The sequence below is a fragment of the Cydia fagiglandana genome, chromosome 15 (assembly GCF_963556715.1).
Source record: "Cydia fagiglandana chromosome 15, ilCydFagi1.1, whole genome shotgun sequence".
Lineage (NCBI taxonomy): Eukaryota > Metazoa > Arthropoda > Insecta > Lepidoptera > Tortricidae > Cydia > Cydia fagiglandana.
This window is the reverse complement of record NC_085946.1, coordinates 5,840,042-5,853,656: the sequence shown is the minus strand read 5'-3', so window position 1 is coordinate 5,853,656 and position 13,615 is coordinate 5,840,042. Positions and strand designations below refer to the sequence as shown.

At 36.3% G+C, this 13,615-nt stretch overlaps 1 protein-coding gene across 1 annotated transcript in view; it reads right to left on the bottom strand.

Annotated features, from left to right (window-relative positions):
• The window catches only part of LOC134671231 (semaphorin-2A), a 433,155-nt gene extending 419,954 nt beyond the window's left edge, over positions 1-13,201 (bottom strand). The window contains exon 1 of the mRNA XM_063529030.1: positions 12,401-13,201. The gene's annotated coding sequence lies outside the window, so the exon portion shown is untranslated. The remainder of the gene's footprint in view (positions 1-12,400) is intronic.
• Positions 13,202-13,615: the final 414 nt, after the last annotated feature.

Genomic DNA, 13,615 nt, shown 5'->3' with positions numbered 1-13,615 from the left:
ACAGTTATATGTATTTACCTATGACAGTAATGTGAGCTGTCTCACAAACTTACTATGTTTAACTTTACACAACGCTTTTGTCAGTATATCTGCCAACATATCATTAGTATTCAGATACTCAATAGTAATCTTATTACTATTTACAAGTTCTCTAATAAAATGATGCCGTATATGGATATGTTTGGTCCTAGCATGATGTAAAGAGCTCCTACACAATTTTAGCGCTGACTGATTGTCATTGAAAATTGTCGGTACAATTTCTTCGTTTATAATTTCTTTCAGAAATGTACTAATAAACAAACCCTCTTTACAAGAATTAGACAAAGAATAGTATTCGGCCTCGGTAGAGCTAAGGCTAACTGTTTTTTGCTTGCGACTTTCCCAAGTAACTACTGACTCACCTATTTTAAAGACATAGCCCGTGTACGACCGACGGTCTACGTCGTCGCTGCCCCAGTCTGCATCCGCATATCCAGTGATGTCCAGCTGCTGCTTGCCTTTCTTAAAAGTCAAACGGAGATCCAAGGTACCTTTCAAGTAGCGCAGGACTCTTTTGGCTGCTTTCCAGTGGGTCTCTATAAATGATTCGTTAAATTGACTCAAGTAGCTAACTGCGTATGCGATGTCTGGTCGGGTACAGATAGCAATATACATAAGAGAACCTAAAAGACCTCTATAATCATAGGTATCTCTTTGATTGCCCCTAGGTAACTTAAGTCCAGTTTCCATGGGAGTAGGCGAACACTTACACTCTTCCATTTTATATTTCTTCAGCACCATCGCGATATAACTGGTTTGATCGAGAGTAATTTTGTTTTCATCTCTACACAATCTCATACCTAACACCTGATGAGCTGACCCTAGATCTGTCATATCAAATTCCTTCATTAATTTGACTTTGACATCTAACTTATCACGTTCATCACCTGTCGAAAACAATATTATATCATCAACGTACAGAGCAATAATTATAAACGACCCCTTCAGTCGCTTAAAATAAACACAAGGCTCAGATGATGACTTATTGAACTTCAACTTACTGCATAGAACATGATCAATCTTCTCGTACCATGCCTTTGAGGCTTGTTTCAACCCGTAAATGGCTTTATTTAATTTGTAGACCTTACTTTCTTGACCTTTAACTATAAAGCCTTCCGGTTGTTCCATGAACACAGTTTCGTTTTCGTTTGCCGGGCGGCACTGCTAAATTTTGCGGTGCGGCGTGCGTTGCCGCAGAGCGGTTTGCGGCACCGCAGATTTTTGACATGTGGCCGGGCCCTTACGTATGTTGTTAGCTGGAATAGGCACTTGTACCAGTATCAAAGATGGAAAACAACGCCTAATTATACAGATTGACAATTGAACTTTTCGATAACATTATGAAACCAGTCAGTGTTTACAAGGTTTATAACTAGCAATAAGTAAGGTGCCTTCACCTTAAGTTGACTCACTAATGAGCTTGACTTGCAAAACTTTATGCCAACTAAAACTTGTTAATCGTCTTCAACCGTAACCGCAGAGCGATGAAAACAAAAACCACGTTATAAAGTGCCAAGTGTCAAACTCTCATCAAAGGGATGCCTGAACTTAAATTAGTTCTTAATTTTATTCATCCAACTTCAATTCCGTCAAAAAGCTTTTTTTTTTCGTTGATAAAACTAATTCCCACGAAAAGAGGAAAAAGTTTAATTATTTCAAAGCTTCTTACTTCAACTCGCAGGGAAGTGTTTCAGAGCACTTTAATTATCTACTTCACAGGTTGGCCGGAATAGAGACTATCCGTTTTTTGCAAAAAAAACCTGTAAAAAAAAACACAACATGCTTTCATTTTTAAATATCCTATTTGAATGCCTAAAATATGTATACAGGTATTGCTTCCGATTAGTCACATTTATCCACATATAATTTATTGGTAAGTACATATATTGAAACCTACCCCTAAAAACATTGTCAACTGTTTCGCACTGGTTCGGTAAATAATAAAAACAACTTTATTATATTCAATTATTGAGATTGAACACGTTTCGCCTGTGTTATTTGATTGATTGATCACAATTTAATTAAATCAAAACTGTCGCTGTATATATTTATTTCTCTTTTTTTGCCAATTATTGCCACGACAAGCTTTTATAGATAGAATTTTTAGGTGATTGTTATTTCAACTCTTGAAACCTCGCGTACAATTTTTGTCCATATTTAGCAATCTATTCTTAACTTTTTATATAGTAACGTAAGTTCCTAATTCAAAAACAAAACATGCTTCTGGGCCTCAGGAGGGAGATCGTTCTACAATTTTAACTATACTAAGGTAAACGTACTAGTGCTCGACATGCTAATGCCCAATAGATGACACCTTGCTGTCACGTCTATTGACAATGACTTAAGTTTCAAGATGACATGTACTGGGACCGCGTGGAGCACTTACCTTATAGCCCATTGAAAGCGTTCCAAATAAGAGATGGTGCCTTGCATTATGTAAGTGTGGACTGGTTTTTTATATATTAATATTTAGTATCAAAATGCTGTTATTAAATTCAAGTTTCTCACTACGAAATATCCTACTGGGTCATTGTGAGAAACTTTAAATATCATGACATGTTCGGATCTTATTTACAATTTTCTCTACTCCTCCTTCTTCCTCGCGTTATCCCGGCATTTCGCCACGGCTCATGAGAGCCTGGGGTCCGCTTGACAACTAATCCCATACAATTTTCTCTACTAAAGACTTATATTAGTTATGTTACGACAAAAGCTACGAAGAAGACTTTTTAGCATACTAAATTTGCAACAAAAGAGTCATCTTCAGAGACAGACTGCCGTATTCGAACTTCAAGATATTCACAAGAGACGACACGTACTAGATCCATTCTAGATAAGTTATAGTTTAGATATCAACTAGTTCTCTTTTGCAGCGCAATTCGGGCAACCGATGTCACTTTTACGATAGATAGAGTAAAATATCTATTAGATGTGAATTGGATCTCTTAGTCATATCCTGTGGAAATCGTTCAAGAGTATCTCCAGAATCGCGCAAATGTCAAATTTGACAGGTTAGATCTTAAACATATCGTTATCGTATCTTGGTGATGTCTAAAAGATATCTAATAGATGTCTATATCAAAATCCGAATCGGGCCCAGAGAGAGGTTGATCTTCAAATACATATGGAAATATAGGCTGCTCAAACTATATAAAGTCTGCATTCATTGTACAAAATATATTTCACTCAATCGAACGTGAACTATAAATGTCTCAAAACAGCTTGCCATGAATGTCGAGCTTGTGGCTAAACGGTAACCACCAAGTGCTAGCTCAATCAAGTGAAATGCGGTAAATATTTCGATCTGGGGAAATACGGCTGAAATACCGCTAGTTTGGGCTCCAAATTAGGCTTAGCTATTTCAGTTTCAGTATGCAAGTAGTTTCATTATTCACTGATATGACTTAAAGGCACATTGGTTAGCCGCATAAGACGAATGTAGTTTCTCATCTGTGTGCTTAGTCAACATGCCAATCGTGTACGTCCCGGCGCGAACAAAACGCAACTGTCACTGTTGCACTAATATGGAAGAGTGATACAGCGACACAAATCGTTTCGTTGTCGTAGCGCAAGCGATTGTCACTTTGGCTAGTAACCCTGGGTTAAACTAGAAAACGACAGTCGCTTTTTCAAAACCCAAGCATTAGCTCGTGAGATGCGCAAGGTATGTGTACAAGTTGTTTATTTTTTTTTTTTTATTATTGAAAATAACATGGAAATATAAAATATGCGTACCACAATACAAAAATTCGCCAAACTGCGGAGCAGTTTGTTGGCGATGAGCTCGCTCTTTTTATAAGTACATCAAAAGCAGGTACATAATTTTGCACTGTCCTACCGTCCTAGCGTAGCCCTTTCTTACTATGTACCTATAGGTATATTACAAGTGAACATAGGATGACTTTGCTGGTGGCGCGGGCGCGGGACAGGAGTACAGCGGTGCTTAAAAACTACCTTAACGCTAATAAATATGTTTATAACAACTTTTAAAAATTGTATTAATTTTATTTAAAGAGTGTGTGAAAGATACGTAAAATTCGTGATATGAACAAATATAGGTAGTTTAGATATTTTCAAGGTTAGATTAGGCTTTTATCGCAAACGAGAAAATGCTTAGAAGGGATAAAAAAATACGACATTTCAAATTTGCTCAGTTATGTACCTGACTTCAGAATGTGAAGCTAAAGAAAAAGTACCATTCCAAAAACCGTAATAACAGGTACTTTATATGGTGCCTATAAATAAACATTTAAGTACCTATGTCAACACTTGTTAATTTAGTTTTTATAGCTTAATAAAGGAATGTACTCGTACATACTACATTGTATAACAAGGGAAGTGTAAAAACCTCTTTTAATTGGTATTTACAGACTAACCAACTCCTCGGGGCATAATAACTTGATCTTCCTCGGCCAGAATTAATTTCCCAATGGGACGTTATTCAGCTTCATTCACTTCAATACTCATTTTTTTGTTAAATGTACATAATTTATTAAGTGGTAAAAAACTGATGAAAGTCAACGTAATTGATAATGTTTAGAATTTTGTAGGCGAGAAATTTATCCTGAATCCCCAACGGTAACCTTATAGTGTCGTAAAAACGCTTAAATTTATTATGAAACAACCTCTAGGTTTTTAGGGTTCCGTACCCAAAGGGTAAAACGGGACCCTATTACTAAGACTTCGCTGTCCGTCCGTCCGTCCGTCCGTCTGTCACCAGGCTGTATCTCACGAACCGTGATAGCTAGACAGTTGAAATTTTCACAGATGATGTATTTCTGTTGCCGCTATAACAACAAATACTAAAAACAGAATAAAATAAAGATTTAAATGGGGCTCCCATACAACAAACGTGATTTTTGACCAAAGTTAAGCAACGTCGGGAGTGGTCAGTACTTGGATGGGTGACCGTTTTTTTTTTTGCTTTTTTTTGTTTTTTTTTTGCATTATGGTACGGAACCCTTCGTGCGCGAGTCCGACTCGCACTTGCCCGGTTTTTTGGTTAGTAGAAGCAATCGAATCGGGTTTTCAAGAACTGTTGGCTCAATGGGTTTTATTTTTATAGGAAGGCTTGTTAAGTTGTTAGATTACCATTTGATACTATTTAGTATCAGATACGAGTATTAAAATAAATCACATATTATCAATATAGTTTATCATATACAATGTCTCTCAGAGAGCCATTCCAAGTGACTGTCGCTTACGTAACGTATTTGCCTTGTATGGCAGTACCTCAATCAAATCCGTAAATGTCAAGAAAATTACCTAGGTATCTACTGTTAATTTGTTAACTAAGTCATGAAATATTACCAAAAAGAGTAAAAAATAATATTAAATATCAAAAAATCGTCGACATTAACATTAAACTTCAAAATTCTCACCACAGATCAGCCGATCACCGATTCAAAATTCGTATATTTCGATTCGGTTAATATTCGAGAAATTACAAACTGCTTAAGCAAGCAATGTGTATTTTGTTTATTTTATTGGTGATTAATAAATCTAAGTTTGGAGCCAAAGGGGACTGCCTAAGTGGGAGTGCTTATCCCTTTAAGGGTGGCCAAAGCAGAAAGTTTGCTGAAAATCAGTCAGACAAGCACACTCCAAACTTTTACCCAATTTTTTTCTAACTGTAGCGTAGAATACTCAAGCGGGTACCGTAAATAGCGGATTTGGGAATGAGCAAAGACAGGAATATTAAAAAGATTGTCAAGTTCTTTAAAAAGTCGAGACTATTATTAATATTTAAATTAACATAGTTTAAGGAACCATCCTCATGTTGTGTATATGTTTTATGAATATCTGGTTTGAAACTGTATAGTGTAAAAAAACAAGACTAACCAGAGGCCAAAATGTCTTACAAAATAATGAAATTTAGAACTCGATAATATTATTATCACGTCAACTACAAATTTGATGTTAATAACACACAGATTACAAACGGTTCAACCTATCAGGAACCAAAAAAATTTAGTCTATGGTTTTTATTTAGAGGTATTTGGATTGGGCATATCTATCTAAAGATATGTATTTAAACGATTGCAGCACCATCTGTGTTAATGCAAGAACGCACGGAGATTCTAGTCTGCATTATTTATTTGTCTCTGGTAAGGCCTAATCTTACTCAATTATGCTCATTCTCAAAGTTGCTTTGCAGGTTTGGCTTACCCGGAAGAGGTCCGCACAAATATTTTATAAGGGTTAAGAGCATAACCCAGAAGGGTATATTACATCTTGACCAAAATTATGGTTTGGTTTGCAGCTAAATAATGAGATTTTACGAGCGAGTTCAATTTGTATGGTTGGTTACATACCAGCAAAAATGTGAAAAATAATGTGTTTCTTTTTATTCTGAAACGTATCCATATGGCACAGTATTAAAAGCTGAAAATAAATAATTAGCTCATATCTGGGAAACCGAGCTTTGTTTGGAAAACATATAAAAAATCAAATGTGCGCATTTTTCCACGGAGAAGACCTAGCGCCGTTAGAGCCGTTTCCGAGATCCCCGAAGTATATATATAAGGTGCTACTTTATTAGTTGCAGATATTTTAACAGATGATACTTTACTTTAAAACACTTAACTTTAAATATAAATTAAGAATATTTAATTATTATTTTTTTGTTTTAATTTACCGAACAAAATATTAATTAATAATTTCGCCTAAAAGTAATCACCTTGTGCATTTAACTGACAAGACGTTTAACACTATCTGTCATGTCACTCATGTCAACAATTGTTTGTCTTAAATGTCATTATGGTTCGGCGGGAAAACTGCAAAAGGTTATTAGGATGGAAAAGTAAACATTTTGGGATTTCAACATTTTAGGAATTCAACTTTCTGTTCCTAAAGGGGATTTTTATTTTGTTCTCGATTTTTTTTGCGTCAAATTAACATAATTTTTTACAAAAATTGTTGAAAATGGTGACCCTGGTATTCAATACACAATAATGCTCGCTTTCGGATGTTTCTATTCACACGCAACAAAATCTCTCTTTCCCTTTTCATGCTTCCAAAAGCGTTGGTGGCAATTTACTCAATAAAGCAGTTCAGTATTCAGCAGACTTTCATAGTATTCTTTACTACCCGAACGCTCCACATTACAATGCGAGCCCGTAATTCTTCTGATGTTCTGATCGTGTGACCGTCGTCTCCATACACCAAATCTTTGGCTCGTCCCGTCGGCTTTGGTTTGGCTCGTCGTAAAATAATCATCGTCTGTGTAGCGGTAATAAGGCATTTCAAAATAATTTTTATGCAAACGACACAATCAGACGGCAAATAACATGACATTGACAATCAAGTATTTGATTTATCGACGTGAAGTGGCCAGACAGTTAGGCGTTAGGTAAAAGAGGTCCTAGAATCTGTTCAATGAGTTCACATTTAATGATCACATTAACAGGGTGTTTTTACATAGCAAATTTGTTTTTCAGTTTTCTCCAAAAAAACATTGTATAAGCTATAATGTTTCATACTTAAATATACTCCAGGAACCGAGTACCATCAGCTGTATAAATATCTGCAACTAATAAAGTAGCACCTTATATAAATAAATACAGTGAGTAAATCTAATACGGGCGATAAATTAAATCAGACATAGTATTCATTAGTGTAATCATGAAGTAAAAGGTTTTTTTGAGTTGCAGTTCATTACGACCCCATAATTAATTTTTTTTAAATTTCTCAGCAGCAATGTACTGTAAACATGGTTGCGGTACCGAAATGTCAAATGTTCATTAGCAATACAACAATAGCATTTACAAACTTACCTATCTGGAGGAACATTCACAATACATGTTAGCATTACACTGCGTTTAATGTTTTGTAGATATTTTGGTAGATAAAAGTACTACTAGGCGTGTTAAAAGATATTAAATCTTATTTATTTATCATGTTTATCAACAAGAAACTGACTTCATTTTAATCAGTCACGATGACAGCACTTGACGTGATTATTTTTAATCTGAGCAATAGACAAGCACCTTTGATAGCACACCCTTTTTGAAAATTCATCTAATATCAGTATCTCATAAGTGATTATTGTGTATTCATTTCGTATTTAATTTGCCTGATTTTTTATACCACGATGGCGGAAAATAAGCATACGGCCCGCCTAATAGTTGTACAGTTATTACCAAAATTATTTCGAGAATTAACTAAACCGTCTAAACACCACAAAACTTGGTTGGTACCTACATTGTGTGAAAACGTGGCAATCTCTTTGGTGGAATTGCAAGTTTCTTATTTTATTTCAACTCAGATTTGACAATGTCAGTCGTTCGATTCAAAAGTAATCGTATGTTATAAAAATGCCTCGTTTAACAACTTTTACTTCTCCTGAATTAATGGACATGATTTTAATTTACGGTGAAACACTACAAAATGGTCATCGAGCACTAGCTGTGTACAGAGAGCGATTCCCTCATCGGGTTGTACCAAGAAACGCTCGAGTAATTGTGTTTTTTAGTTTTCTTTTTTAGTTGGTTTTCTTTAGGTAAGTATTTCAGCAACTTCAGTACATTTCAGTTGTAATTTAAATGGGTCGTTATTAAAATAAATTATTGCATTAATAAGATTTTTTGATTTAATTTGATTTTAAACTAGGTAGTAATTTCGTCTGATAAAAAACATCATACTTATTTATTATTTACCCACTCATGACAGTTAATGACATTACATACGCAATAGGAGTTTTTGAAAGTAATTGTCAACGAGCGTTTAACGTGAGTGTGTTTGCATTACATTGCGGGCTGAATTATTTTGTATGGACAAAATTATTGTTGCAACTTTAAGTAAATGTTATCTAATTACCTTTACTTTGTCCTATACTAACCACCGTTAAGAGATTCGCCCGTATTAGATTTACTCACTGTATACAAAACTTGCTCGTTTAAAGGTACATATAAGATAAATATAGATTAAGACATAATTGACATGATGACCTCGTTTTATTTAAAAATAATAATAACTAATGAAGTACGTAGGTAAATTTCAAGAAGATGAATACCTAGTAAATTCATTTTCGTGAAATGTAAGGATACATTTCATTCAAATAAGTGTTACAGGTATTTTTACATTTATATTTTTATTGTTTATTGCTCCGGTTGTGGGCCTTTTTTGCCATCGAACAGGTTTCTCTTAAGAGCCCTTCAACGTGCACACTAGCGCCACAGCTAAATAATCGTGATTATTTAAATTTAACGAAAGATATTGAAAAAAGGGGGCCGCTACGTACTGTATTGTGTATTTAAGTACCTTTTGAATACATCAGACTAGTTTTTATGTTACTGGATTCGTCAATCTATGCGTCCAAAGTTAAAACGGCCGTTTTTGTTTTGAGGTCCCAGATCGACGAAACCAGCAACATAAAAACTAGTTTAATGTATTCAAAAGGTACTTAAGTACACAATACAGTACGTAGCGGCCCCCTTTTTTCAATATATTTCGTTAAATTTAAACATTCACTATTATTTAGCTGTGGCGCTAGTGTGCACGTTGAAGGGCTCTTAATATAGTAGGCTACGTTACGAATGATAAAAACAAACAAATGAAGGAGCGGAAACGAAAAGACCTGAAATACAATTTGATTTCTTCAAATTAACTTTGAAATTTTTACACGGATAATTGATAACAATAACTAAAGGGACTTATTACATAATTGTACCTAGAAACGAAAATAACAACAAAATTGCAAAATATAAAACCTAAAAACGTTAATTACTCCCTTAATTTATTGGTGCATAAAATTAACCAAATTATAAACGCACCCTTCAAAAACCGTACTTACCTATTAAAGGTACGCAATAAAAAGGGATGAACCTTGTTTACCGAAAAGTTAAAGCCTTTCGTCTCCAAATGAAGTTTTAATCCCCATTGAGTTGGTAATATGTGTGTGGAGCGAATCCTTTTTGAATTTATCTTGCCGGGGAAGACGTGGCCTACATCGGTGTTTTCGTAGCGGATTTGCCCCAAGTTCCGTCGCCCCAACTTAAAATGGGGTAAACGTGTACGTAGTCCCACTGCACTTAGTCCGTTTTCTTAAAACTGGTGGCGTTGGCGCCCAATCCACGCCAGCTACGGTTCTACAGGATATTTTCCTTTCCTTCGACATGAGATCTTGACGACTGGCTTTTGTGATTTAAAAAGATTTGCGCAGGCAAAACCGCTTACGGCTCTCGATATAGCAACTACTTTGTCTTGTTGTTAACGGTTACGGCTTCCATTGCATACCGCTTATAATATGCCGACTTTGTTAGGTATATATACCTAAATGTTACGTACACGCTGTTATAACAACCAGACGGTTGTTATAGACGCTTGATATAGGTTGTTGCATACGTAGTAATAATACAGCAATTTGTAATAGCTACAATTGCAATAGTAGGTAACTATCACGAATCGCTATATTATTCAACACAGGTAATACCTAGAGGTGTTATTGCAATTTCAGTATCCATTTATTTCAGATTCATGAAATCATGATATTTTTATGGATATAATTACATATATGGGGTATTATCTATGAAAAGGGACCTTATTGTCGATGCCCAGCGTCGCGCAGTATTGTTTTACATCGGAGCATCGTTAATAATGGCGTAAGCACCATCGACAATAAGGTCCCTTTTCATAGATAATGTCACATATTATAACAGTTATTAATTACCTGTAGCAATCTGTGGAGTATAAAATTAGGTAGCCTCTAAACCTGATAATTTAATAACATTGCTAGTTCAATGTAATTATGCTACCTAAAATACCATTTCCTAAAGTTGAAACCTATTTAAACGGGTGACGTGAAACTCGATGAGGTAACCAATGCTTTACTTTACCAAAGTGACAGCTGAGCTTCGGCAGCTAAACTTCCCCCTCGGCTCTAGAGCGGCAATGATAAATAGTTTAGCAGCTTTAGGTACTAAAGTACGATATTGTCTATAGGCCAGTCAAACGCCTTACTTTAAAACTATAATATTATAGTTTTACTTAGATATTATCGGTATCGTCTTGGGTCGTCCCATTCGTTTTTCGTCAAGTTTTTAAATTAGTCCTATTCTGCTTTCGTCACTCACTCTACATTCGTCACAATCGTCGGTGGCTTTCAATGTATAATGAGTGACGAAAAACGAATGGGACGACCAAGACCATACCATATTATCTAAGTACAAACTCATTTGCAATAGATTTATAAATAATTATTGACGCATAAATCGATTGAAATAGGTTATGGTAAATTGAAGCTAACATTATATATCATTCCAAATGACCTATAGTAGCCTAATTCGTAGTGATCATAACTATAAGTGGAAGTCCCGGGTTGAAAAGAGAAAAGAGCATTATTTATGTGTTTAAATAAAAATAGGTAAATTTATTATAATGAAAGTATATTTTACTGATAACATGATAAAATGCGTGCATGGTATGTTCATTCTTCTTAACAATTTCTAGTTGTATACAAAATATGCCCGGAACTGATTTGCCGACTTAACCCCAAAAATTTAAGTAGGTAAACAGGCACTAGCTTTTACGAAAGTAATATGACCTTCCAACCCAGAGGACGATATAATTAGCTTACCTTTTAGGATACCCCGGATTCTTCGTGATGTTTTTCTTGACCAGAAAGTGAATTTGCATTAATTAAATTAGTTCAAAGAAACATATTGACAGTTCGAGCTCAAGATATCTATTTTTAACTTACATACTAATAAAATAGCTTCTTGGACACAACATCTTGTAAGAAACACGAAGCCGAGGGCCTAAGGGGTCCACAGATTACCAGTTCGCCGGGCGATATCAGCCTGTTAATTGTTCGGAGCTGTCAAATTTTACTTTTGACTGACAGGCTGATATCGTCCGGCAGACTGATAATCAGTCGGCTCCTTACATAAAACGACCGTACCGCCACTGTAATATTTTTAAATAAACGGTTGCCTGTGATTCGCGAATCCACTGCTAACTGAATAACGCGGTTTTGACGTTCGATTCTCGCGGAGGACAAATATTTGTATGCAAAACCACGTTGCGTCCCTCGTTTTTAGCACACAAAAATCTAGTTCGCGGTCTCGCTACACGGACGTATCTGCCATGAAGCACCGCAATGTTTATGTTTGTAAACTCATACTCCCCTGTGAGTGAAGTTGGAAACTCGCTTTTTAACTAAAAAAGCAGAGATTTTAGCTGTTTGTCGTTTTTGGACGAAATCAGCCTGTAGGTTTTTGTACTCGTCACGTTTTATATCTACATCTCCCCTTCAAGCAGCTTTTCATGTAAAACTTAACTACATTCGCGTTTCCTTCCGACATATCCGGCTATATTTTAATGCTATCAAGTAGTTAATCTAATATCTTCATAAATAACTTACCTTCGTGAACGGAAGTGTGCATTATGTAGACGGCTTTCAGGCAAATCCCACGATTATTACAATCCACTCGGCAGTCAGATATCGGACGTAATACAGAGCAAACACTGAGACATTTCACATGTTCCGACCACAATTGGCGTTAACCTAATTCATTCCATTATTTACCTACATTCATTCATCTCAATCCAAACGTAAATATTGGTAGGTCACTTCCCGGTCGGGTTCAGGACACGCGCGTTCGTACGTACGCAGCCACAGGTGAGAAAGTCGCGTCGGGAACGGACAGCGATTCTTAGATTGTGTTTTTATAAGTGCGGTTATGTCAGGAGAGGGTTGGTGTGTGGCTTCAGGGGCGGCGGCGCGAGCGACGTGGCGCGGCGTCGGGCGCGCGGGCGAAACTGGCCGGGGCGGGGGCGCCTGAAGGCTCCCGTAGACTGCGCGACGCCCGCCTACCGTGCCGGGACGCCGATACAACATTAATACTTGTTTTGCTAAAAGCGATTTCGAATTGTCGGTCCCCGAATTGGGAAAGTTAGACGGATCTTGTCAGCGATAAAGGGTTAGCTAATCAATACCACATTTAACTCTTATCTAATAAAGCTCTCAGAAGTTCGACATGTGATCTCGAGTTGGGTCTTACGCGAATTATGACACGGTCGGGCGGTTTTGTGTTTAACGTTGAATCCCGATGCTGAGTTTAGTGAAGACAAATATTGTGACAAAAGCCGAGTAGACACGGGCAAGTTTCAGAGGACAGGGCTCTGCAAACATTGGAGGGCTCCTAAGAGAGGCTCCCCGCTAGGTACGCTCTGTTATTGTGCCTCTAACTTTGTTCGTGGCGCAGAGTTTTGAGGACTTGAATGACTTTATTTTAGTTTAGAGTGAACCAATCTTTGAACTGTTTGATACAAACACCAGTTCTACAATTATATCATGTATTATTTTATTGTACAATATGTACTAAAGTGATAACTAAATATAAACATATTTTCTGATGCTGATTTTTAAGTACCTACCTATTCTGGAAAATGTACAATCGTTTTTTACATTAAACATTTTACATTACAGAGAACTACGATGAGTGTGGAAATCATTCTAAACTCGTAATCATTATCCATGAATCGGACCTCAAACTTGTACCTAACAGGGTGTAGGTAGCTAATAAAAATGGCAAAACTGCAAGAAGCAACAAACCTGACGTCAAACGTTTATATG